The sequence below is a fragment of the Sarcophilus harrisii genome, chromosome 4 (assembly GCF_902635505.1).
Source record: "Sarcophilus harrisii chromosome 4, mSarHar1.11, whole genome shotgun sequence".
NCBI lineage: Eukaryota > Metazoa > Chordata > Mammalia > Dasyuromorphia > Dasyuridae > Sarcophilus > Sarcophilus harrisii.
In genome coordinates, this window is record NC_045429.1 from 272,944,910 (window position 1) to 272,969,820 (window position 24,911).

The following is a 24,911-nucleotide window of genomic DNA, read 5'->3' on the forward strand; positions in this document are numbered from 1 at the left end:
CTTAATTTTGGATTGTTCTTCAATAGTAAATGGCTTCTAAGTCAATTTAGTAAGCAATGTTTTTTTCCCTATTTTTCTATATTTCTCTGTCAAGTTGTTAATGATCTATAGAACATGAAATGCACTTAGGGAAAAGTAATCTTCTATTTGAGGTTTTCAGTGGAGTAGCTAGTATTTGAAAATGATATCTCTGTCATTTGTGTTTTTGTTATTTATATGAAACCTCTTAAAGCTCCTGAAAGACAAGACTAATTTCCTTTCTTTATATCATACATTCTAATTTCTTGCCACTGGACCCAGATGGTTCTGGAGGGGAAAGTGAGGCAGGTGACCTTGTCCAGCCCTCCCTCACTTGAATCCAACTCACTTGGCATGTCATGACATCACCTCCTCTTTGAGAATAAAAGACAAACAATAACAAACCATAATCTAATATGTAATATAATGAACTAGTTTCTACTTAGATAGTTATTTTATTTCTCTAACATGGAGAGCATAAGTAAAATACCTTGGCTTGAGGTCTGGGAAATTTCTGGGAAAATGTTTTTAATGGGAAAGTCTTCAATATTTCTATAGCATGTGAGTGTACAACTCTCTAATCTAAAATAGAAATGGGAAAGGTGGCTTAGTAGTCAGTATTCATAACAGAAATCAGGACACCAGATTCTGCCAAGGAAAAAAAATGATCCTAAGACCCTTTTGCAATATTAAGCCAGAAAGCAGTGTTTCCAAGCATAGTCATTGGCTTCCTCTCTTTTAACTCTATTCATACCACAATTGATTCCATAATTCTGCCTCTTTAATATTTATCTCTAAGGGAAAAAAATTGGTTTCTCTCACTTGTATTTCCTTTTCATGCCATTTCTCTTCCTTCATTATTTGGTTAAAGAAGAGCATAAATATGTTGGCATAAAGTGTCAAGGAGATGTCTTCTCTGTCACTCCACGATTACCTTGGGCAGAGGGCTTCTGAAACTTGTTCCCTTCTCTAGAACTTCTCTAGAGTTGCTATTTTGATTCCTGCAAAACCAGGATGTTGCAAAGACTCTCTGGACAGGACAAATGGCAAAATGGTGGAAGGGAACAAAATCCCCTCCATTGCAGCTCCCACATCTACAGGCCCAATCTTGGAGGAATCTTGCATATTCAAGGTGCAAGGTTGCTTGTTTCTCCTTGGGCCACAGTTCCCATACTACTTCTCTAAGTAGAGATACTCCAAATTGTAGTACTGCCAGTGGAGAAGAGGACAGCTCCTCTTGCATTCTAAGAGCAATAAATGGACTTCTATCTGCAACAAAGGACCAAAGTGATATTCTTTAAAGCATCTGTTCTCTATATTATAGAAAGCTGCCTACCAAATATATGGAAGCTTATGTAAGATCTTAAAATTTAGAATTGGAAGGAGAAAGAATCTTTTAAGTCACTGGGTCTGGCTATTTCATTTTATAGATGAGGAATTTGAGTATAAATGCATAAGAACATATAGATAGTAAACAACAGGTTTAAACCCCCATTTTCTGATTCCAAATCACTGGGTTTGAATTTCTACTCAGTTTTTTTTAAAGAGTGACTCAAATGTATCTTTCTTGAAACTTTTAATGATCTCAGTCAACAACAACCTTCTCTCCTCTAATATCTCACAGCACTTTACTTTACACATCTCCATCTAAAAACTTCATGTTTTATGTTATTATCTGTGCTAGTGTTTCTTTCTTTTACTAGAATGTAAAATCCATGAACACAGATACTTTGTCTTCTGCCACTAGATAGAACCTATCCCCTATCCAAACCTAGCTATATTTTGTACATTATCACTACTCTGGAGAGTCAGTGAGGTTATAGAATTTTGCATTCATCTCAAAATGATGTCCTTTTCTAGCAAAAAGGAAGGAATAGGAAAAAGTAGACAAAAAGAATACAGGTGATAAATTCCAAAAAGTCCCTTAAGAAGTAGAGTTATATAATACAAAATACACTAGGCCTGAAGACAAGAAACCTGGTGGAAAGCGTATGAGTTGTATGACCCTGGGTAAGTCCCTTACCTCCACAAACCAGTTTCTTCACATCACTATTTGCTCACAAGTATAAAGAACATGTTTTGTAAAACAAAGGGCTGAGGTGAAATGATTTGGTTTTCCAAAACATGCTTATCATTTTAAAACTTGTCTCCCAATGTTTTATATTCTAGGAAGAGGAAATGACATATACAATAGATAATATAATATAAATAACCCTTAAAACATTTCATGAAGGAGCCAAAAAAGTGTTACAAGACATTAAAGGAAGGCTGTTGTTGACAGGGATCACTGAACCATTCCTGAAGGGTGCATATGAGTTGATTTTTAAAAACTGTCTTCACCAGACAAAAAGGGGTAGTAAATGCATTCCAGGAACAACTTAAATATGATTAGACATTTATTTGGTTTACAGCACACTCTACTTAATATGCTCAATCAGTTTCAAAAATATGACATTAGCTAAACATTAGCTACTATGAAGGATAGCATGTGAGATAGGCAAGAAAGTTTTGCCTATATTCATGTCTTATTATATTTTCTGTCTTCTTTTTTGAAAACCTTTATAGACTGGGTCTTCTTTAATATTTCTATGCAGTACCAAATACAAACTTTTGCCCTCCCATTTCATCAAAGGAGGGATCCAAGACAGGAAATTAAGCAGTAACTTTTGCTCATCTGACTTCCCCTTCTGTTTTTCTGCATGAAATATCAGCAGGATTGAAGAAAAGGGAGTCAGAGTTGACCCACATATTGTCTCTTGGCTTTTGTTGACCCAGCAAAGCACCTGTAATTCCAGAAGAGACCTTAACCTGCTGCATTTTCTTCTTGGTCCATCCAGGCAGAAGACATTGTAGAAGGTCTGTGGGAAATGTATGTCCAGTGATTGCTGCACATTTGACCAAAGTTTGTTGTTCAGAGTTTAACCCATCTAGATGGATTACTGCTATATCTCTAGAAATAAAAAGCAATATGAGAATACATTTAGCCAATTTCATTTGTTATTTCTTTTAGAAGTGAGATTCCTCTCTCAGTTCAATGAAGGTAAAAAAGTGAAGATAAGAGATTTCATGACCTGCCTTTGGTCACACAGCAAACTTAGTGAACAGGTAGCTGAAATCAATATACCTGGAGCCTACAGGGGATTCATCTTTTAACAAAGGTGGAAGAAAGAATGTATCCAGATGTACATCCTCCCTGACAGTACAGATGTAAAGCTCCTCTTCAAAGCTGGTGGGGAAAACCTTATATATTGTTGATTTGGTGGCACTAGCTACAGAGGGAGAGAAGATGGCCTATGGAAAATATCATTGCTCAATAATTTGGGTTTCAAATCAAAAGATGCAGATGTTGTTTAAGAGATTAAAAAAAAGGATTTAGAGTGAATCTAAGTTAAAATTAACTAGCTTCAATTTCCCCATCTGTTCTTATTTGCCAATAATAACAAATCATTATCTTTGCCAAACACAATGATTTTTATGATTCCTACTCTTAGAAGAGGAACCTTTTTCTTTGTCTCCAAGCCTTTGGTTGTCATTCATTCACACTTACATACATGTTGTGTGTGCGTGCGCGCATACATACATGATCTATAACACATATATGTATGCCTTACTGTATATTTACAGGCTGTTTGATATATGCATGTGTGTATACATATACATGTATATACACACACATATATATGTAGAGGGTCACAGTCAGTGGGAAAACTCTGGGTCAGGTATAAGACCCTTTAGCCCAAAGGGAACCTGCTAACAATGTCTGGTTTAGCTCTCCATCTCCCCTAAGGGCTCTCAGCCTTCCTGAGAAGTCAGAGGGTGGTGACAACCTGTGTGGAGATTGAAGCAGAATGATACCAGGTGGCAAACTACGTACAATAGCAAGTTGTTTATGTGGTCCCATGTGCACGGTATTGTTTTTGTTACATTATATAAAAGAGAAAGCCCTTGAAATAAAGACTCCATTTTTCCACCATCCTCGGAAGTCCTACCTCATCACTTCTCCACTAGGAAGATATATTTTAATCACCCCAACTTGGGGCTCTAGAAAGTAGGACACAACATATATAGGAGGGAACATCATATACATATTTTCACTTTATTATATCCCTCCATTTCTATACATTATAGTTCCAGTTAAGTATTCCTGTATTTATTCAACCCTAACGCAGACCTTGCAAAATTTCTGCCACCTTTTATCTATAAGTTCCTCACTTTAATTATGTGCTGCCAATATTTTTGTTGATTTGTTTATACATATCACACTTGTCTGGCCAAACTAAGTCACTGGTATTAAGTGTTGCCATCAGTACTTTAAAAATATCTTGATTGAGGCACCATTAAGAAGCTTGGAAAAACATCCTATTATTTTATGAAAGGAATTATAATTATCCACAAAAAACATCTTCCCTATAAGACAGGAGCGATGGAATGGTTCATTTCTGGGAAAGAGACCCCAGCAGATTGGGCATGCTAGGCACCTATAGGAGGTAATTAGCCTTACTGGTAGGCATTTCCCATTTGCTGCTCTCCTCCTCCTCCTTCTGTGGGATATGACAGAGAAACACCTCCCAGGAAAGGAGGTTCTGTCACAGAGCTTCACAGTAGATGGGAACCCCAAAACTCCTGTGGGGCAGGAGAAATGTAGGGCAGCTAAATAAAGAAGACCATGTGAAGGAGACTTAAGGCTAGTCGCCAATTGAATGCTAATCTTCCTTTTTTTAAGTCACATCTATATGATCAGCAAGAAAAGCAATTGCAAAGAAGATATAAAATCATAGATCATTTCTAAGAAATAGTTTTTTGCTTTTTCATGTATATGATTTTCTCAAGGCTTAAAGGACTATATAAACATTAAGCATTATTATGAGCAGAATGATTTTCCCAGTTTTGTCTGCCTTATTTCATTAATGAAGTTGTTCCTTAGTAGTCCCTAAGAAGCGAGGAAGATGGCCTAGCTACAGACAACTTACAAAGTGAAACAACATCTCTACAAAGCTGATTATATATATTTAAGCTTTTCTGTAAACAGCCCCTAGTGGTATCTTTGTGGTCCAGGTATTAATTTGTCATTAAACCCACTCCCATTAACAGTACTCTTCCCATTGCCTATGTAAGGGAGACCTGGACCTGCTCCCTTATATTATGGACTTGGCTCACAGCTGCAGCTCTCACGGGATGCTCACCACTCCCAGATTCTGACACCATTTCCAGTAGTGAGGGAGGTTTGAGTACTGGAAGAGTCATGTAGGCAGCTCTGGGGCTTTGTATGAAATTGTGTGCCAAATTATATAGGATAGGTGTGGAGGATAGAGCCATTTCCATGACAACAGGAACACTGGAAAGCAATGTCATCAAAAACTCCCAAGAGGCTGTGTCTATGGACTGGACCTTATCAATGAGAAAAATTAGTGACCTTCTTCACTGCCTTAAAACAACAGCAAAGAAAGAATGAAGATTTCTAAATTAGGCACAAAAGCTCCAAATTTCTAAGACCACTGGGAATTTCATATTATTAATTTATTTGAAAACCACTCATTTTTAAGTTAGGAAAATCAACAAGATTCATTTATCCATCACCAGTGAGGTGTAAGGCGAGTTCAGCATAGAGAAGGACTCTTAGAAATATATTCTACGTCCAGCTAATATTGAAAGTTTTCTTTTTACAAAAACCGTGACTTAAACAATAAATGGAACTCCTGAGTGAGCACATCAACAATTATTCTGTAAATTATTGTCAAGAAAATTGTTTAAGGAAACTGGGCACTGAGAAACTAGTTAAGCCCAGGGTTATATAGCCAGTATATGACAAGAATAGGACTTGAAACCAAGTCTTCCTGACTCTAAAGTCAGTTTTCTATTTCTCTTGGCTGTTTTTACATATGGCTCCCATATTTACTTGCTACAAAAATTTTTGGAACAGAAAATATCCTAAATGAATATGAACTAAGTTATTTTCTCTTGAGTTCTAAATATAGCTGAAAATTTTTAAATGTTTAAGATGTCTGAAAAAAAAAAACTGGACATTAAGACAGTGCAAATATTTTGAAAACATTTCTTGATCTACCAAAAATTTAAGCTTGTTCCAAGGCAGAGTCCCACATATAAATCACATCCAATGAGAATGCAAAAAAAGGAGATTTTTCACAAATAGAAAGCTTGGCATATAAATTCTTAACAACTTTCAGTTTTCTGCAATAATGGACACACAAGTGTATGGATAAATAAAAATAAGAACTGCTCTGATTTGCTGAACCTTTTATGGAATTCAATTTAAATATTAATTTTCTATTATCATTCAAAACAAAGACAAATTAAATGGAGCAATCTAGAGAACTAATCCAAAATGAAAAACTTATGGAAAGTCAACCTCCAACTTTTGGAGAGTTTTACTTATAAATAGCAAGACCATGCTTTAAAAACCGAGAACAGTAGATTAGGAAACAAAGTTGAAAAAATGCTGTAGGATAACTATCCCAAATCCTGCTGTTATTAAGAAATCAGCCAAACCACCAATTTAATCAAGAAACGCTACTGTCTCTATCACCTTCACAAAGAACAGGTCATTGAAAATGCAGTGAAGTGATTCTTCTACTACCCCATAAAGGTGGCTATGGAGGAGCCATTGTTGGTTGTGGGGTCGGCACATAAGTGTCTGGATGACATAGAAGCAATGTCCAGCATCTGTTTTCTTTGCATAATTGAAATTCCATTGCCAGAACCCTGTGAGTGATATAGTAAATTTACCATTGTGTTCCGAATTACAGAAAAAAAGTCATTCAGTAAACTTCCCAGGATCTGAGCTTGGGGTATTTATGAGAGAGAGACTTAGAATAAGGAAGGAAAGAAGGGGAAAGGAGAAAGAAGGGAAAAGAAAGAGGGGGGGAGAGAGAGAGAGAGAGAGAGAGAGACAGAGACACACACACAGAGAGAGAGAGAGAGAGAGAGAGAGAGAGACAGAGACAGAGACAGAGACAGAGAAACAGAGACAGAGAGAGAGAAGAAGATAATGATAATGATGATGATGAAGATGAAGATAGTCTTCCCCTATGCCCCTCCTTCTGAGCCAGGTAATCTATTTCTGCCAACAGTTGGCTTTTCCCACAACTCTTTGCACTTTCATATAGAGCTTGTCCTTTCTTCTGTTGCACACATTATCTGCAATGCCATCTGAAAAGCTTTTAGCTCTTTTTCTCGGCCTGAAAGAAACATAGCCCTTAATATTTTTGCCTTGCACAAAAAATGGCTCATTTAATATTTAATTGATGTGAATTGAGAAGTGGAAAAACCCACAGAAGGCTTTAAAATGCAAGCTATTTTTAATTTGTCTGTTCCAAATTAAATTTGTATTGGAATATATGGTGGGTCCATACATTGAAGAATCACTCTAAGATTAGGGGTTCTTAACATTTTTGCTTTGTGTACCTTTGTGGCAGTTTGGTGAAGCCTATGGATCCATTCTCAGAATGTTTTTAAATACAAAAAATAAAATACACAAGCTACAAAGGAAACCAATTATACTGAGACAGAATTCTCAAAAAATTTTTTTAAGTCTATGAGTCTCAGGTTGAGAACTCCTGCTTTAGCACATTAAATCCACAACACACAAATTGATATTCTTTGATTAGCAAGGAAAGGGGCAGGAATATCTGGGAAATACTTTCAGTTGATATGGGAGGAGGAGAAATGTGAACTAAAGGACCTTGGTTTATACTCATTAAGTATATATATTTCCCTAACATTGTGCTTAGGAGTGGGGAGTGTGGAGAGTAGAGAGGGACCTTGGGTAATGAGAGAAGTTTCAGGAAGAAGCAAAGAGAGGCTGAGTTCAATTTAAGAAACACAAGTATAGGATAAGACTTATATTCTCCTGTTCTTGTGGAATTTCCAAAATAATCTTTCCAACATTTCCTCTTTTCATACCCACATGAGAATCAAAGTTGGAAGTGTACAGAAAGAACAGCTAATTAATCATTTATTAAATGTCTACTATGTGTTAAACACTATATGCCTAGCACAAAGGCACAAAGTTCTTATTCTCAAGGAGTTTACATTCTACTAAAGTGAAGTGATATGTATACATATAAGTGAATACAAAATATATTGAAAATAAATACAAAGTAATTCTGTGGGGGGAAAACACTAAAAATGAATGAGACTGAGAAACATTTCAAATACAAGATGACAACCTATATTGAAATCTGAAGGAATCTGGGAACTCCTAGGCAGTGGAAAGAGACTTTGGAAGAGCAGGGAAGCATGTCCCAAGGGGGAGATTGTATTATGGCAGAGTTTCATAACCCCATAAAGGTAGGAAAGATATGCTTTGTATTGTGAGTTGTTGAATGAAAAGTAAAAGGACTGGAACAGTAAAGCATTAATAGACTGGATTTTACAGAATTTGAGAAATGGAAGGGACCTAAGAGGCCATGTAGTTCAACCTATTCTTGAATCTCCACTACAACCTACCCAACAAATGGTTATTTAACCTTCACTTGAGTGTCTCTTCCAAGGAGAGGCAACTTATCATCTCCTGAGATAACCCATTCCTCTTTCAACAAATTTTTCTTGACATCTAACCTAAATTAGCCTTTTTGTAACTTCCATACATTTTGTACCTCATTCTACTTTCTCAGGCCAAACAGAACAAATTTAATTTCTCCTCCACATAATAGCTCTTCAAATATTAAAAGACAACTTAAATTGTGGACCCCTCTTCCAGTTTTCTCTTTTCCAAGGTAAAAATGCCAATTCCTTCAACCAATTCTCATGACAACAGCTCAAAGCTCTTTGCCATCCTGGCTGCCTTCCTCTGAACACCTTCCAATTTATTGATGTCATTCTTAAATTTATTACCTATCTTTTCAATAATGAGGTAATTCAAAGAAATTTCAATGAACTTGTGATGAAAATAGCGGTCCACATCTGGAGAGAGCTATGCATAGTATTTTTATCTTTTTGTTGTTTGTTTGTTTTTTCTTTGTGTTTTTTTTTCACTTTTGATCTAATTTTCTTGTGCAGTATGACAAATACAGAAATATATTTAGAAGAACTGCAGGTGTTTAGCCTATTATCAGATTGCTTGCCATTTAGGGTAGCAGGGAAGGGGGCAAAGGAAGAGAAAAACGTACAACACAAGTTTTACAAAGGTGAATGATGAAAATTATCTTTGCATGTATTTGGAAAAATAAAATATTATCATAAAGAAAAAAAGAAAACAGAAAAAAATGAAAAAAAAAACCCAACATTGACTAGAACTGAATACACAGTCAGAAGACTACCTCCCTAATTCCTAAAAGATATACCTGTGTTACTGAAGCCCATAATTGCATAAGATATTTTGACTTTCATATCACATATCCAGTTTGCAGTCCACTAAAAGCCCCCAATTTTTTTTTTTTTTTTTTGAGAACAATTACTAATCATTCCTCCATTACCTTGTACTAGTGAAGTCATTTTTTACACAGGTAAAAGACACTGAATTTATTTTTACTGAATTTCACCATTTGATTTAACCCAATGCTTTAGCCCATCAAAATACCCTCATATCCAGACTGTGTCATCCATTATATTAGCTATCCCCAGCTTTGTGTCATCTACAAATTTGATGATAATATCAACTATCCCTGTATACAACTCATTAATAAAAATGTTTAAAAGGGCAAGAATCCCCTGGCAAATCCAGTGGAGACTTTTTGCCATCCTGGTTTTGAATCTGGCCATCAAGCCATCAGATTGTTTTATCAAATCCATATCTCTTCAGCTTCTCCATAATTACAGTATGACCTTTTTAAACCTCCCTACATAAGAACTAGATAAATCTAATGACAAAATAAACAAAAACAATATCTTTTGACTAACTACTTCTATATTCTCTACTCTTAAAACCTACTCTGAGGATCATCTAAATTAAGGGTAAGGGGAGAGGGAATGATGACTTCAATAGTAGAGAAAAGTAGATTCACTCCAAACTTTCCATCTTTGCCACAAAACTTTTGCATGATTTATGTGGCCCACAAATTTTGCAGAGGGAAAAAAACCAAACCTTCTGCCTGTCCCTGTCATCAAGACCCTTCGTAAACTTGCAGAATGATTTCAGTTACTTAAGGTTGTTTCATACATATGTTCTTATTATTACTGACACATACTAGTGTTGCCAAGAAACTCCTTAAAGAACTCATTACCAGATTTAGATTACCACTTACTATGGTAATAGAGGCATACACTTTACTAGTTGAATCACCAAAGATATCTATAAGGCACTTAATGTACAACAACTATCCTGTAGCTTACCTACAATCCCAAAGGAGCTGCAATACATAAAAACATGCTCCACCATATTGCACAGAAACTTTCCTCAAGTGGCCTGATAACCCCATCACACTCAACCAGATTAAAAATACTGCCATGTGAGATTCTTGTAATATGTAAATGTCAGTAGACCTCTAGATATTTCATATTGCTCAGACTTCCAGTTAACAAATGAAACTGTGCTGAATTATTTTAAGGCACTTCACAGCAGGAACCATTAGGGCATTCCCCATCCCCTGACCTATCCCCCTCAATTAACCTTTCATGGATGGAGGGAAAAGGAGGAGGGGGAGGAGCAGTGACACCATCAGCACCACCTATGAAGCAGCCTATGGCAAGATTACAAAAGGCATTGGTCAAGGCTAAGAGAGAAGGACAGGATATGTCTGATTTAATAAATGTATACCCTGTGATTGAAGAATTTGAAACCTCAGATCAAGCCAGAAGATATACTCCTTTTGATCTGGAAATTATCAAAGATTTAAAAAAGGGTTGCACTCTTTATGGGGCTCCATCGTCTTATGTTAAGATGGTATTAGAGAATTTGGCTTTTGAAATTTTAACCCCCAGTGATTAGAAATCTATAGCAAGGACATGTTTAGAACCTGGACAAAACTTGTTGTGGCTTTCGGAGTATAGTAAACTATGTAGAATACAAGCCCAATGAAATGGGCAAACTGGAGTTAATATACAAATCACCTTTGACCAATTAGCAGGTAAAGGTCAGTATGCAAAAGCTTCAGCACAGATTAATTACCCTTTAATAGCATCTATATGGGGAAGCATAGTTGATATCAAAACAAAAATTATTTTAAAAAATTTAAATGAAAAAATGGAATAAATCTTCCCAAAAGAAAACACTGAAGATACTTGATCAGGGGAACGGCATGGTCAGACTTGTTCTTTAGGAATATTACTGTAGTGTCTGTGTTACAGATAGTGAGGGCAATTGGCTGAAAGTATGCAGATCAATTAAGTGGATTATTGCAATAGTCTGAACAAGCAAGAGGTGCTAAGAGCTTAAACTAGGGTAGTAATCGTGAGCTGTGAGATGATATTGTTGAAACAAAATTGACAATACTTGGTAACTAGTTGGGTGGGGAGGGGAAGTGAAAGTATAAGGTCAACCTTACAACCAGGGGGATTCCAGAGGTCTCATCAGCATTGAGGTGGCTGGGGCCTCTCCAGGATTCCTGAGGGGGGCCAGCTAGAGAGTCCAAGCAAGCTGACTGCTGGTTGTGCTCTTGGAGGAGTCCGGCATGCTGGACATGGTGTACCCATTAAACCCAGCTACCAGCAGTATCCCCAACTGACAAGTGCTTAAGTGTTTTTGGATTCTCTGGAGATTTTTGGCATGACTCAAGATGCTGTGTTGGGTCATTTCCCATATCCAGATCCTCCTCAATGAAGAACTGGATAGGCCCCTGATGATGAAGACTAAAACAATGTCACCACCAGTACAAGTAGATGCTAACCAAGCACCTCATTTCGCAGTAATTTATAACTAATATTTAAACTTTAAAAATTGTTTAGTTGATGCTCTCTCTTCTTCAACATCAGTGTCACTTCACAATAAATCATCCACTTTCACCCCCCCCCCCAAAAAAAAATGCCAGGCTCTGATTTTGAATTACTAGATTTAAAGGAGTAGGGATGGATTGTCAGGAAAAGATAGTGAGGTCCATTTTGGACAAGTTGACTTTCAGGTGCCTATGGAACATGAAGTTGAAGATGGTCACAGGCAGTTAGTGATATCAGATGATAGATGAAGGCTGGAACACATCTGCATAGATACAATATTTGAATCTATACAAGTTGATAAGATCATCATGAGAGTATAGAGGGAAAAGAAGGCCCAGAATAGAGCATATGATTAAGATGTAAAGAAATAGAAGTAACAACTACAAACAACTTTTTCTAGGAGTTTGGCTTTAAAAGAACAGGAAGTTATTTTTTAAAAAGTTAAAAGAGATGGCAGAATAAAGTAAAAGTTATTGAGGGAGGGAGAGAAGTCAATGTGTCTCTAGGCAGAGTCTAGAGCACACAGTGGCTTGGTCATACAGTGACAAAGGTACTGGCTCGGGACTCAAAAGGGCCTGGGAACCACATGATTCCCTGGGCCCCCTTCCAGCTCCATGTCTGTGACCCTAAATTGAAGACTGAAGGTGCAAACAGGAGGGGTTGGGACTAAGACACAAATAGAGAGCCTAGTCTGGACCAGGAGAAAGCTGACTCTTTTAAAACTGGAAAGAATGGGAAATGATGGAGAAGAAATGTGGGATGTAGAATTGAGAAGATGGGAGTTCACAACAAATGGTCTTAATTTTCTATGTAAAATATATGAATAAAGATCCTTGGATAAGAAGAAAGAGAAAAAGGGTAATATAGACAGATTGATAGGAGAAGGTCTAGAACAAATTCTGTAGGGAATGTGATTGGAAGTCAATCAGGAAAGAGTATTAAGGTGCAGTGGTATGGACCTAGTTCAAATGAGATAACAGTTTTTTAGTGGACCTAGCCAGATAATTATGTGACTTCTTCCAGAGGCAGTAGGGAGGAAATGAAGAATGGAAGAAGCATGTGTATAGTGCCTACTTTTATGCTAGGCTTTTAAATAAAAAGAAAATTAAGGTGGAGGAGATAATTCATAGTTGGGTCTAGAAAAGAGAGAAGGTAAAGTGATTCAAAGAGAAAGACTATCATAAAGCTGAACTATGGGAGCAAGTAGGTGGGAGCAGTGGATACACTGCTAAGTTGAAGTCAGGAAGACTTATCCTGATTTTAAGTATAGTCTTAGAAAATAACTCTGTGACCCTGGGCAAGTCACTTCACTCTGTTTGCCTCAGTTTCCTCATCTATAAAATGAGTTGAAGAAGGAAATGGCAAACCACTTTAAATTGTTGCCAAGAAATTCTCAATGGGGTCATGAAGAGTTGGACACAATTAGAAGGACTCATCAATAACAATAACAAAAAAAGTTGAATTGGCTAAACTATTCATTGTGTAGGAGATGAGAATTATTGCTTCCCAAATATTTTATCCTAAGTTAGTTTATAAGATAATTATGAGCTACATTTTATTACTCACACACACTCTGACTTTTAAATTTGTTCTTTTGATAGATGACAGGGCTAAATTTGGTGTCTTCACTGTCAACGTGGAAAAGAAAAAATGGGACGGCCTTTCTAGATTAACATAAATTAGCCAAAAACATTGTTTTATTGTTGACTTCAAATTTAGAATTATATAAATTATTTTCCTTCATTTTTTTCTCACACTTAGCCAAACTGAAGAGTTTCTTTTATGTACATGCACATGTACACACACACACACACACACACATACACACACACACACACACACACACACACACACAAGATTTGGTGTGAACACTATAGCTCTCCACGCTTAGCTAAGAAAAGGTGATGTCCAGATCTATTTATGGCCAAATGTCTCTTCCCAGATAGCCTGGAAAAGGGAAGAAAGTAAATGGAATGATGTCATCATCCTCATCAGGTATCTGTTGAGAACCCAAGAGTTTCCAGAACCCTATACTAGAGAGTTAAAAAGTTGAGAGTTATTTTCTCTTCACGATCTGGTAAGTTAAGGGGATGGCAAAAACTGGGGTCAAGAGTAGGAGACAATAATGCTTTTTCCCTATTCACTGTTTTTCTCAGAATAGGAAGATGAAAAAATTCCTTATATTTGTTTCATTAAAGTCACAGATCTCAGATAATGTTATTTCTCTCTGTGTCCTCTGAATATTTCTACTCCACCAGAATAACTATAATACAAATTCTATCATTTGATTTAATATTTATTATTCTCATATTCTGATTTAGAGGGGAAAGAATATGAATTGAAATTTATGAATAGTATTTAGACATGGTACTCACATATGACACTCACAGATAGCACTTACAATATGACCTGTGCCCAAGGTATTCATAGATCTTCCCTGAGTTGGTGATATTTTTCATTTTTTTCTCTGGAAGCTTCTTAAAACTATTATTAGATGACATGGATTGTAGATATGTTACCTCATCACAAGATACCAGCTCTGGATAAGTTGTCACCATTTTAGCCACAAGGCTCACCTTTGGGCCAATAGCTGTGTCAGGAGACAGCAAGAGAAAGAGTTAATGACCCCATCCCATTAGCCACAAAGCCCAACTATACCTGTATAGTCATGCTTGGCTAGTGCATCATTAACTCCACAAAACACCAGCCATTGGTGAGATCAATAGAAACAAGTCTAGGAGAACAAAACAACAGACATGGATGTATCTCCACTCAAGAGTTATTATTTATGAAAATAAAAATCTTTATAAAAGCTAAATGGGACCTGAGATCTTAGAATTTGTTATATGACTTGGGGTAAACATTCCCTATTGACTTCTGGTGGGGTTTTAAAAGAATAAATAGAATTATCTACTGAACAGACTGATAATTGATAATTAACTCAGTTTAGTAAATCAATCAATATGATATAATTATGTTTCACTATGGACAGAATCCTATAATCAACATTCTGGAGAAACAAAAACAGAACTACATTTCAGCTTAAATTCTAGTTAAAAAAGTAAAAGGAATAATGAATTTAAGAGAAATGAAGAAGCATTATTAAATATCTATTATATGTCAAGCACTGGACTAAGCATTTTACAAATATCCTTACAATAATCTTGTAAGAGATATTATTATCACCGTCATTTTATAGTTCAGGAAACTGAGGCAGGCAGAGATTAAGTGACTTCCTCAGAGTCACACAGATTGAAATCATAGTTAAACTCAGGTCTTCTTAACACCAGGCTCAGGACATAATGTACTGTGTCACCTGGATGCCTCTGACAAGATTCTGAAAATCCTGAATTGCAATCTTAGAGAAGTCAAATTCTTTAATGAGGAAACGATCCTTCTCTTCCATTGGTGGGAATTAGATTTAAACGCATATTTAAAATATTTGTAACAGAAAAATATAATACTATTAGGATCTTGGAATTCTACAGATGACAATAATAAGAAAATGTATATGAAAAGTATAACGTTATCTGTAGAGTACTATGTAAATGTGGCCTATTGTTAGTGGGAGCAATAAGAATTATTTCAAAAAGTGAATGTATATTCCTACATGGGAGGACTACACTTGTAATTCATAAGAACTTTCTCATTATTAGGGCAGTTAGAAGAAGTATATACAAATAGAGGGCACAGATTTAAGTGGAATATGAAGAGATGAGAGAGGAATGTGCTGGGAGAAAGGGAGAGGTGGAACGGCATAAATTGTCATAAAAGAGGCAAGATTAAATGTGGTGTTCTTTTGTTTCTAAAATATAATTGTTCTCTGGGAGCAGATTTCTTGGGGAGTTTCTGGAGGCAGCCTTAGTTTCTGTTCAAAGTAATAATCACCTCAAACGCAGCCAGGGATTAAAATCCAATCTTTTATTGTCTTTTCCAAAATAGCCCGGTTAGCTTTCTTAGAGGCCTCTATCCCTCCTTGGTTCTAAGAGATCTTGCAGCTCTCTCTGAAACTCCAGTTCTCAATCTCAATCTTGGTTCTGCTCCTCTGAATCTTTCATTCTGCCCCACTCCAGTCTCTAGTTTGTCAATCTCCTCAAGTGACTGACTCCACTGACTCAGCTCCTTTTTATGTGCTTTTAGAGGTGTAAACTCAAAGGTTGACTCCTCCTCTGAGAGAGTGGGATTGTGGGAGGGGTAAATTCACAAAGTTACAAAGTTAATTTTGTGAACCTCCAAACTTATGAACTCCAATGTGTGAACTCTCAAAGATGTAAACACAAGCATTGTTTCTATCAATTCTATTGAGGTAACACCTTGTTTCAAGTTCTGGCTTATAACAAAGAAGCTTTTACAGTGGAGGGAAAGAAGAGGAGGGAAAGGAAAGTGAGTGAATCTTAACTCTCCTTAAAATTGGTTCAATGTAATAACCAAATTAACAAAAACCATATGATCATCTCAATAGATGCAGAAAAAGCATTTGATAAAATCCAACATCCATTCCTATTAAAAACACTTGAGAGTATAGGAATAAATGGACTTTTCCTTAAAATAATCAGCAGCATCTATTTAAAACCATCAGTAAGCATCATATGTAATGGAGACAAACTGCAACCATTCCCAATAAGATCTGGAGTGAAACAAGGTTGCCCACTATCACCGTTACTATTTAATATTGTATTAGAAATGCTAGCTTTAGCAATAAGAGCTGAGAAAGAGATTAAAGGAATAAGAATAGGCAATGAGGAAACCAAATTATCACTCTTTGCCGATGACATGATGGTATACTTAGAGAACCCCAGAGATTCTGCTAAAAAGTTATTAGAAATAATCCACAACTTTAGCAAAGTTGCTGGTTATAAAATAAATCAACATAAGTCATCAGCATTCTTATATATCACTAACAAAATCCAACAGTCAGAGTTACAAAGAGAAATTCCATTTAAAGTATACTGATAATATAAAATATTTAGGAATCTATCTGCCAAGGGAAAATCAGAAACTTTATGAGCAAAATTACAGACCACTTTTCACACAAATTAAGTCTGATCTAACCAATTGGAAAAATATTAAATGCTCTTGGATAGGGCGAGCAAATATAATAAAGATGACAATATTACCTAAACTAATCTATTTATTTAGCGCTATACCAATCAGACTCCCAAAAAACTATTTTAATGACCTAGAAAAAATAACAACAAAGTTCATATGGAAAAACAAAAGGTCAAGAATTTCAAGGGAATTAATGAAAAAAAAATCAAATGATGGTGGCTTAGCTGTACCAGATCTAAAATTATATTATAGAGCAGCAGTTACCAAAACTATTTGGTATTGGCTAAGGAATAGATTAGTTGATCAGTGGAATAGATTAGGTTCAAGGGATAAAACAGTCAACAAATATAGCAACCTAGTCTTTGACAAACCCAAAGATCCCAGCTTTTGGGATAAGAACTTACTGTTTGATAAAAATTGCTGGGAAAATTGGAAACTAATATGGCAGAAACTAGGCATTGATCCATACTTAACGCCGTACACCAAGATAAGGTCAAAATGGGTTCATGACCTAGGCATAAAGAATGAAATTATTAATAAATTAGAGGAACATAGGATAGTTTACCTCTCAGACCTGTGGAAGGGGAAGGTCTTTATGACCAAAGCAGAACTAGAGATCATTACTGATCACAAAATAGAAAATTTCGATTATACCAAACTGAAAAGTTTTTGTACAAACAAAACTAATGCAGACAAGATTAGAAGGGAAGCAATAAACTGGGAAAATATTTTTACAGTCAAAGGTTCTGATAAAGGCCTCATTTCCAAAATATATAGAGAATTAACTCTAATTTATAAAAAATCAAGCCATTCTCCAATTGAAAAATGGTCAAAGGATATGAACAGACAATTCTCAGATGAAGAAATTGAAACTATTTCTAGTCATATGAAAAGATGCTCCAAGTCATTATTAATCAGAGAAATGCAAATTAAGACAACTCTAAGATACCACTACACACCTGTCAGATTGGCTAAGATGACAGGAAAAAATAATGATGATTGTTGGAGGGGATGCGGGAAAACTGGGACATTGATGCATTGTTGGTGGAGTTGTGAACGAATCCAACCATTTTGGAGAGTAGTTTGGAACTATGCTCAAAAAGTTATCAAACTGTGCATACCCTTTGATCCAGCAGTGTTACTACTGGGATTATATCCCAAAGAGATTATAAAGAAGGGAAAGGGACCTGTATGTGCACGAATGTTTGTGGCAGCCCTTTTTGTAGTGGCTAGAAACTGGAAACTGAATGGATGTCCATCAGTTGGAGAATGGCTGAATAAATTGTGGTATATGAATATTATGGAATATTACTGTTCTGTAAGAAATGACCAACAGGATGATTTCAGAAAGGCCTGGAGAGACTTACACGAACTGATGCTGAGTGAAATGAGCAGGACCAGGAGATCATTATATACTTCAACAACAATACTATATGATGACCAGTTCTGATGGACCAGGCCATCCTCAGCAACGAGATCAACCAAATCATTTCCAATGGAGCAGTAATGAACTGAACCAGCTATGCCCAGAAAAAGAACTCTGGGAGATGACTAAAAACCATTACATTGAATTCCCAATCCCTATATTTATGCACACCTGCATTTTTGATTTCCTTCACAAGCTAATTTTACAATATTTCAGAGTCTGATTCTTTTTGTACAGCAAAATAACGTTTTGGTCATGTATACTTATTGTGTATCTAATTTATATTTTAATATATTTAACATCTACTGGTCATCCTGCCATCTAGGGGAGGGGGTGGGGGGGTAAGAGGTGAAAAATTGGAACAAGAGGTTTGGCAATTGTTAATGCTGTAAAGTTACCCATGCATATATCCTGTAAATAAAAGGCTATTAAATAACAAAAATAAAAAAAAAATCTAAAAAAAAAAAATTGGTTCAATGGGTTAGTAACATGCACACTCAATATGGGTATAGAAATCAATCTTATCCTACAGGGAAGTAGGAGGGAAAAGGGGTATGAGAAGGGAGGAGGGAGATAAAAGAGAGGGCATATTGGAGGAGGGGTAGTCAGCAGCAAAACATTTTTGAGGGGAAACAGAAGAGACAGGAGAGAGAGAACAGAACGGAGGTAGGTGGGCGGGGAATTCAACAAAATATTCTCAGAAAAAAACTAGAAAGTGTTCCATGAGCTCAAGTGAAATGTACTGTATAAAAAAGTAAGAGTAATGTTGTTGATCAGCTATGAATGAGTTTGCTATTCTCAGCAATAACGATGATCCAAGACAACTATGAAGGACTTAAGATGAAAAATGCTATCCATACTCAGAGAAAGAACTGATTCTTATCTAAATACAGATTGAAGGACACTTTTTAAAAATGTTATTTCTCTTGAGGTCTTTTTTTTGGGGGGGTAGGGAAGAGATCTGTTTTTTTTTTCCAACATGACTTTTATGGAAATGTTTTGTATAGCTACAGATGTGCCTTCTCAATGGCAGGGCATAGGGGAAAAGGGAAAGAATATGGAACTCAAAGTTTTAAAAACAAATGTTAACAATTGTTTTACATTTATCTGGGGATAAAGAGAAAAAGTAGATGTATAAACTTTTATTAAGTGCTTACTATATACCAAGAATTGTACTAATAATAACAACAATTCGAACAATTCCTTACATCAATATGCCTTTGAAATTTTTTTCACTTATATGATATTATTAAATTCTCACAATGACCCCGTAAGATACATAGATTTCAAGTAATGTTAATGAAACTAGTTAGAAAATGCTGTTCAAAAGAAGCAACTTGCTCTGTAAATTATTGGTGAAGACAGTAGTAGAATCTAGGCCTCACGGTAACAGATGGCAAGTTGTTAAGAAAAAAATAAGCTTTTCTCACTTGGTAAAATTTTTCTCTCTATTTCACTTTGCTCAGCATCTCCCTACTCTAGTAGTTCATGTTTTCCCTTATTTTAAAACCTTCCTATGAGGAAACAGTCCTTTTCTTCTGGTGGAATTAAATCTGTCATTCAACATATGTTTAAATTATTTTGATAAGTCCAATCCTTCTTGTACAGCAAAACAACTATGGATATGAATACATGTATTTAACATATACTTTAACATATTTAACATGTATTGGTCTACCTGCCACCAGGTAAGGGGAGGGGGTGGGGGGAAGGAGGGGAAAAATTATAACAAAAGATTTTGCAATTGTCAATGCTGAAAAATTACCCATGCATATATCTTGTAAATAAAAAGCTATAATAAAAAAAATTTTGATACTATAACACTGAAAACCCAATAGTATTTTGAAAAATATCTGAGTGAAGAGCTATCAATGAGAACCTAAAGAAGTAAAGCATAACTAAGCATCAGAACCTAGAAAAGGCTTTTATCACTCAGGGTAATTCATTTCTGTTGTGTAAATAAGCTTAGAAAAGGTAACCTTAAAAATGAAATAGGAATTCAGTGGGTGTGGAGAAGAGTTGAATATTGAAACAAAAAGAAGTTTTGGGGTTTTCTAAACAGTTAAATGATATAAAGAAGGATCTGTCATAAAATCAAAAGTTTACCAAGACCAAACTTAGATGCAGCTTATAACCAAACAGTTACCTTTTCTCTCTTTTTCCCCATATTTTCCCCAAAGCAGAATTCTGCACATAGTGGGCATTCAATAAATACTGTTGACTGACTGAGCTTGTTATTGCCCCCAAACCCCAGGCTATAATCATTCCCTCTTAAATATTTGATGAGATAAAGGTCTTGTATCTTTAAGCTATAAACACTCCTTTAGTGTTTGAACCTCTCTAGTACCTCCCTCCATTATGTTATTCTAAGTATCTCCCCCAATAGAGTATCCCTATCCAGGTACCTCTTCCAATTATGTCATTGATCTTGTTATTCTATAAAAGGTCTTCATGTAACAATACTCAGAGCTGGATACTTTGAGACAAGAGTCCTATCCAGGATTTACTCTGGATTTACATTGGATTTACATTTACATTTACAGGATTGACATTGATTTACTCTCCAATAAATTAATAATTAAATTGCTCTCCAACCTCTACTCTGCCTCAATTTCTTTGGCATTACATCTCAATTTGAAAACTACAATTTTTCACTTGTTACTATTTCTAGCCAAATCTCCAGTCAGTTTTCTAAATATATTTCTAGGGCTCCTGTGCATGATTTCTAAATAATTTTAAATTCTATAGAGGAAAAAAATAAAATTTAAGTAGGCATAATTTGGATAGGGTTTTCCTTTTGAAAGCCAAATTATACTTGATATAATATTATTTGAGTCCCTTCAAATGTATGATGTAATCAAGAAATACCCATGATGTTCAGGATATCTCCTCCAAAGCAGAGCACTTCTGAGACCAAAGGAGGAGGAAAATGGAGAAGAAATTTGCGCTGTAGTTAGGAGTTTAACTGATAATAACAAAAACCAGTATGCAAATGCTATGGAAAGAATGTTTCCCCTCTAGGTTGTGTCCTCCCATAAAAGGACCAAAAGTATCTAATATCATGCAAATTATACTTCTTATTTTTTATCTCAACCCTAAATTTCTTAATCAGAAAAAGCAGGTCTAGTAATGCTAGCTCCTAACAGGAGTATGGCATATTATTCCACTTTCCAATTAAATTCCTGGAATAGATGCCACATAGCAAGAGATCTGAACTGAGTCTTGAAGAAAGCCAGGCAGTCAGCAAAGGAGATGATATTGATATGGGAAAGATTCCAGTCTTTGATTCCCAACCCCCCATTATCCTTTGACTCACAAATCCTGGTCCCTTTGAATTCCAATAGAAGATCTGGACCTGTCCCAGCCCCACCTGGATCTGAGCCAACTTTGGGGCTACACCCCAAAGCCCCTCGAGCTAAGTCTCCGACTTAAAAGAGCCACACTGGGAACCCCTCTTTGCAGAGATTCCAATCATGCCAGTCATGTGAGGACCCTCTGTCCACTGGACCCTCTGTCCAGTGCCCTCCTTATCTCTACCTTCACCTGTCTCCTATGTCTAAACTCAATAATAAACCTCTTTTATCAATCTAGCTCTCCGGGCCAATAAATGCTTTTATTGGGAATTCCGCGCCACTACTAGACCTCATATACCACCGTATCCTTGTCCCGAATCTAAGGGGGTTGCAGGAGAACTCTGATTGCGTGTACCCCAAACCTGCCACTAGACCTTAACTAAACCCTAATTTCATTTAGGTACCCCAAATCTAGACCTCAACATGTGGTCTATCCCTCAACAATATAAATACCAAAAAATGATGTGGGAGAAATGACATGGTATTGGACACAAAAATATATGCCAGATTGATCACTATTTGGTGAACCAAGGGCTCTAAGGTAGTTTTCCTCTATATATTATTTTTCTAACATACTGATGTACTTAATATTGGTTGATACATCATGCCAGAGTCTATAGATAATGGGTTTTGAGGCATAGGACCTGGGGATAGTAAGAAAAAAAATAGCAAAAATCCATATTTTAACAATAATTTTTCATTGTTATGTTTCATTATAATGTAATTTTTCAGTGTCAAGACCTTAACCATTTAAAGTATATTGTAGAGTCAAGGTTGTATCACAGCTGAACTAGATCACCTCATCTAATATACATTACAGTTGAATAAACCAAGGACCAAAAAGGAAGACATGCTTTTCATTGTAGCCCTAATTAGAAAAGTTATCTGTCAGAATCTGGCTAGTTTGGTGAGGCTTTCAAGAAACCAAGGGTGGCAATTGTCTTTCCAAAAAAGTGGGGTTTATCTTCAAATCCTTTCAACCTCTTGAACCCTCCCACCCACCCTAGAGTGGATACTCAGCTTCACAATGTTACCAATGTAACAAACAACTGAAGATACACTTGTCCATATTGTACTTTGCATCGAAGGTCAGACTGAACTTGTCCATCAATGCTGTGAATCCTCCCCAACAAACAAGTCATTCAGCAATGCCATGGTGGTTTAAGAGTTGTTTATTTTCTTAGTAGTCTTAAAAATGAAAAGGGAGAACTTTCCACCAATGAAGAGGAAATTAGAGAAATAATAAGGAGTTATTTTGCTCAACTTTATGCCAATAAATTTGATAACCTAAGTGAAATGGATGACTACCTCCAAAAATATAGACTTCCCAGACTAACAGAGGAGGAAGTAAATTGCTTGAATAGTCCCATTTCAGAAAAAGAAATAGAACAGGCAATTAAACAACTCCCTAAGAAAAAATCCCCAGGACCAGATGGATTTACATGTGAATTTTACCAAACATTTAAAGAACAATTGGCCCCAATGCTATATAAATTATTTGATAAAATAGGGAATGAAGGAGTCCTACCAAATTCCTTCTATGACACAGACATGGTACTGATACCTAAACCAGGTAGGCTGAAAACAGAGAAAGAAAATTATAGACCAATCTCCCTAATGAATATTGATGCTAAAATCTTAAATAAGATATTAGCAAAAAGACTACAGAAAATCATCTCCAAGATAATACACTATGATCAAGTAGGATTTATACCAGGAATGCAGGGCTGGTTCAATATTAGGAAAACTATCAATATAATTGGCCATGTTAATAACCAAATTAACAAAAACCATATGATCATCTCAATAGATGCAGAAAAAGCATTTGATAAAATCCAACATCCATTCCTATTAAAAACACTTGAGAGTATAGGAATAAATGGACTTTTCCTTAAAATAATCAGCAGCATCTATTTAAAACCATCAGTAAGCATCATATGTAATGGAGACAAACTGCGACCATTCCCAATAAGATCTGGATTGAAATAAGGTTGCCCACTATCACCATTACTATTTAATATTGTATTAGAAAAGCTAGCTATAGCAATAAGAGCTGAGAAAGAGATTAAAGGAATAAGAATAGGCAATGAGGAAACCAAATTATCACTCTTTGCCGATGACATGATGGTATACTTAGAGAACCCCAGAGATTCTACTAAAAAGTTATTAGAAATAATCCACAACTTTAGCAAAGTTGCTGGTTATAAAAAAAAAAATAAACCCACATAAGAGTTGGTTATTTTCTCTTGTCTAAAGCCAGTCTAAAAGAACTAAGGCTGGGCAAAACAATCATCCCTTTAACATGTTGTTTAGTTGGATTGTAGTGGAAGGAGCAAGACAATTTTACTTTTGATCGTTTGGGTTGACAACCTCTTACCAGCTAATCTGATGTAACTTGATCTTATAAAAACTGCAGCCTTTGCAAAGAGTGCTCCCCTCCAACACCTGGCATGTTTCCCTTCCTTCAACAAGCTGCATTTTCCTTTTGGAGAGGGATTATGAATGGAACTAAAGAAAAACGTTTGTGTAACATGTAACAATTAAGAGTAAACTTGTCTAGAAGTATTTGCTGAGCTCTTACTACATGCTAGGTATTTTGCGAAACATTTCTTTTAGTTGATGTTTTTTTGCTCCTGCAAAGAGTTTCCGAAACTCTGCTTCCCAAGAGGGAGGAGGAATTCAGTGACAAGTCTCAAAAAAAAAACACCTAATAATGATTTTAATGTCCAGACAGCCGCCCAAAGGGGTGGGAAGGGTGAAGGGCGTGTCTGTATAAACTACTGTTTCCATTTGAAAGGTTTTTGTTTTTCCTTTTTGAAATTCTCCTCCTTAGATCCCCTCGGGCTGAATATCTTCCTTTTGATCTCAAAAATTTCTACCCATCATTTAAATACCCATTTCAAAAGACACTCCTTCTCTCCCTGGAGTTTCCTCCAGAACACAAAGATTTTCCCCCTATCAAACTTCAGTTTTCTACCTCCAAAATGGAATTATACATAGTGCAGTTGGTTATCCATAGCTTAGTGGGCTACCAGAGCGTACGTTCCTATAAGGCAGGGATAGGGCTGTGTTCCTCCCCACAGCCCACCGTGTTCTGCAAGCAGGAAGAGCTGAAGAAAATAGGGCCAGTTGGCAGACCAGGGGTCCAGGGGAGCTGTAACTCTCACTCAGGACCAAAAGGCCGCCGGATAGCGGGTCGCCTCTCGCTCCCAGTCTCACCGGACATGTGGACGTTG

The 24,911-nt window shown here is 36.2% G+C and overlaps 1 pseudogene; it reads right to left on the reverse strand.

The window, feature by feature from the left end:
• LOC116423609 overlaps positions 1 to 24,127 on the reverse strand; it is a 30,831-nt pseudogene extending 6,704 nt beyond the window's left edge.
• Between the last annotated feature and the right edge of the window lie 784 nt (positions 24,128 to 24,911).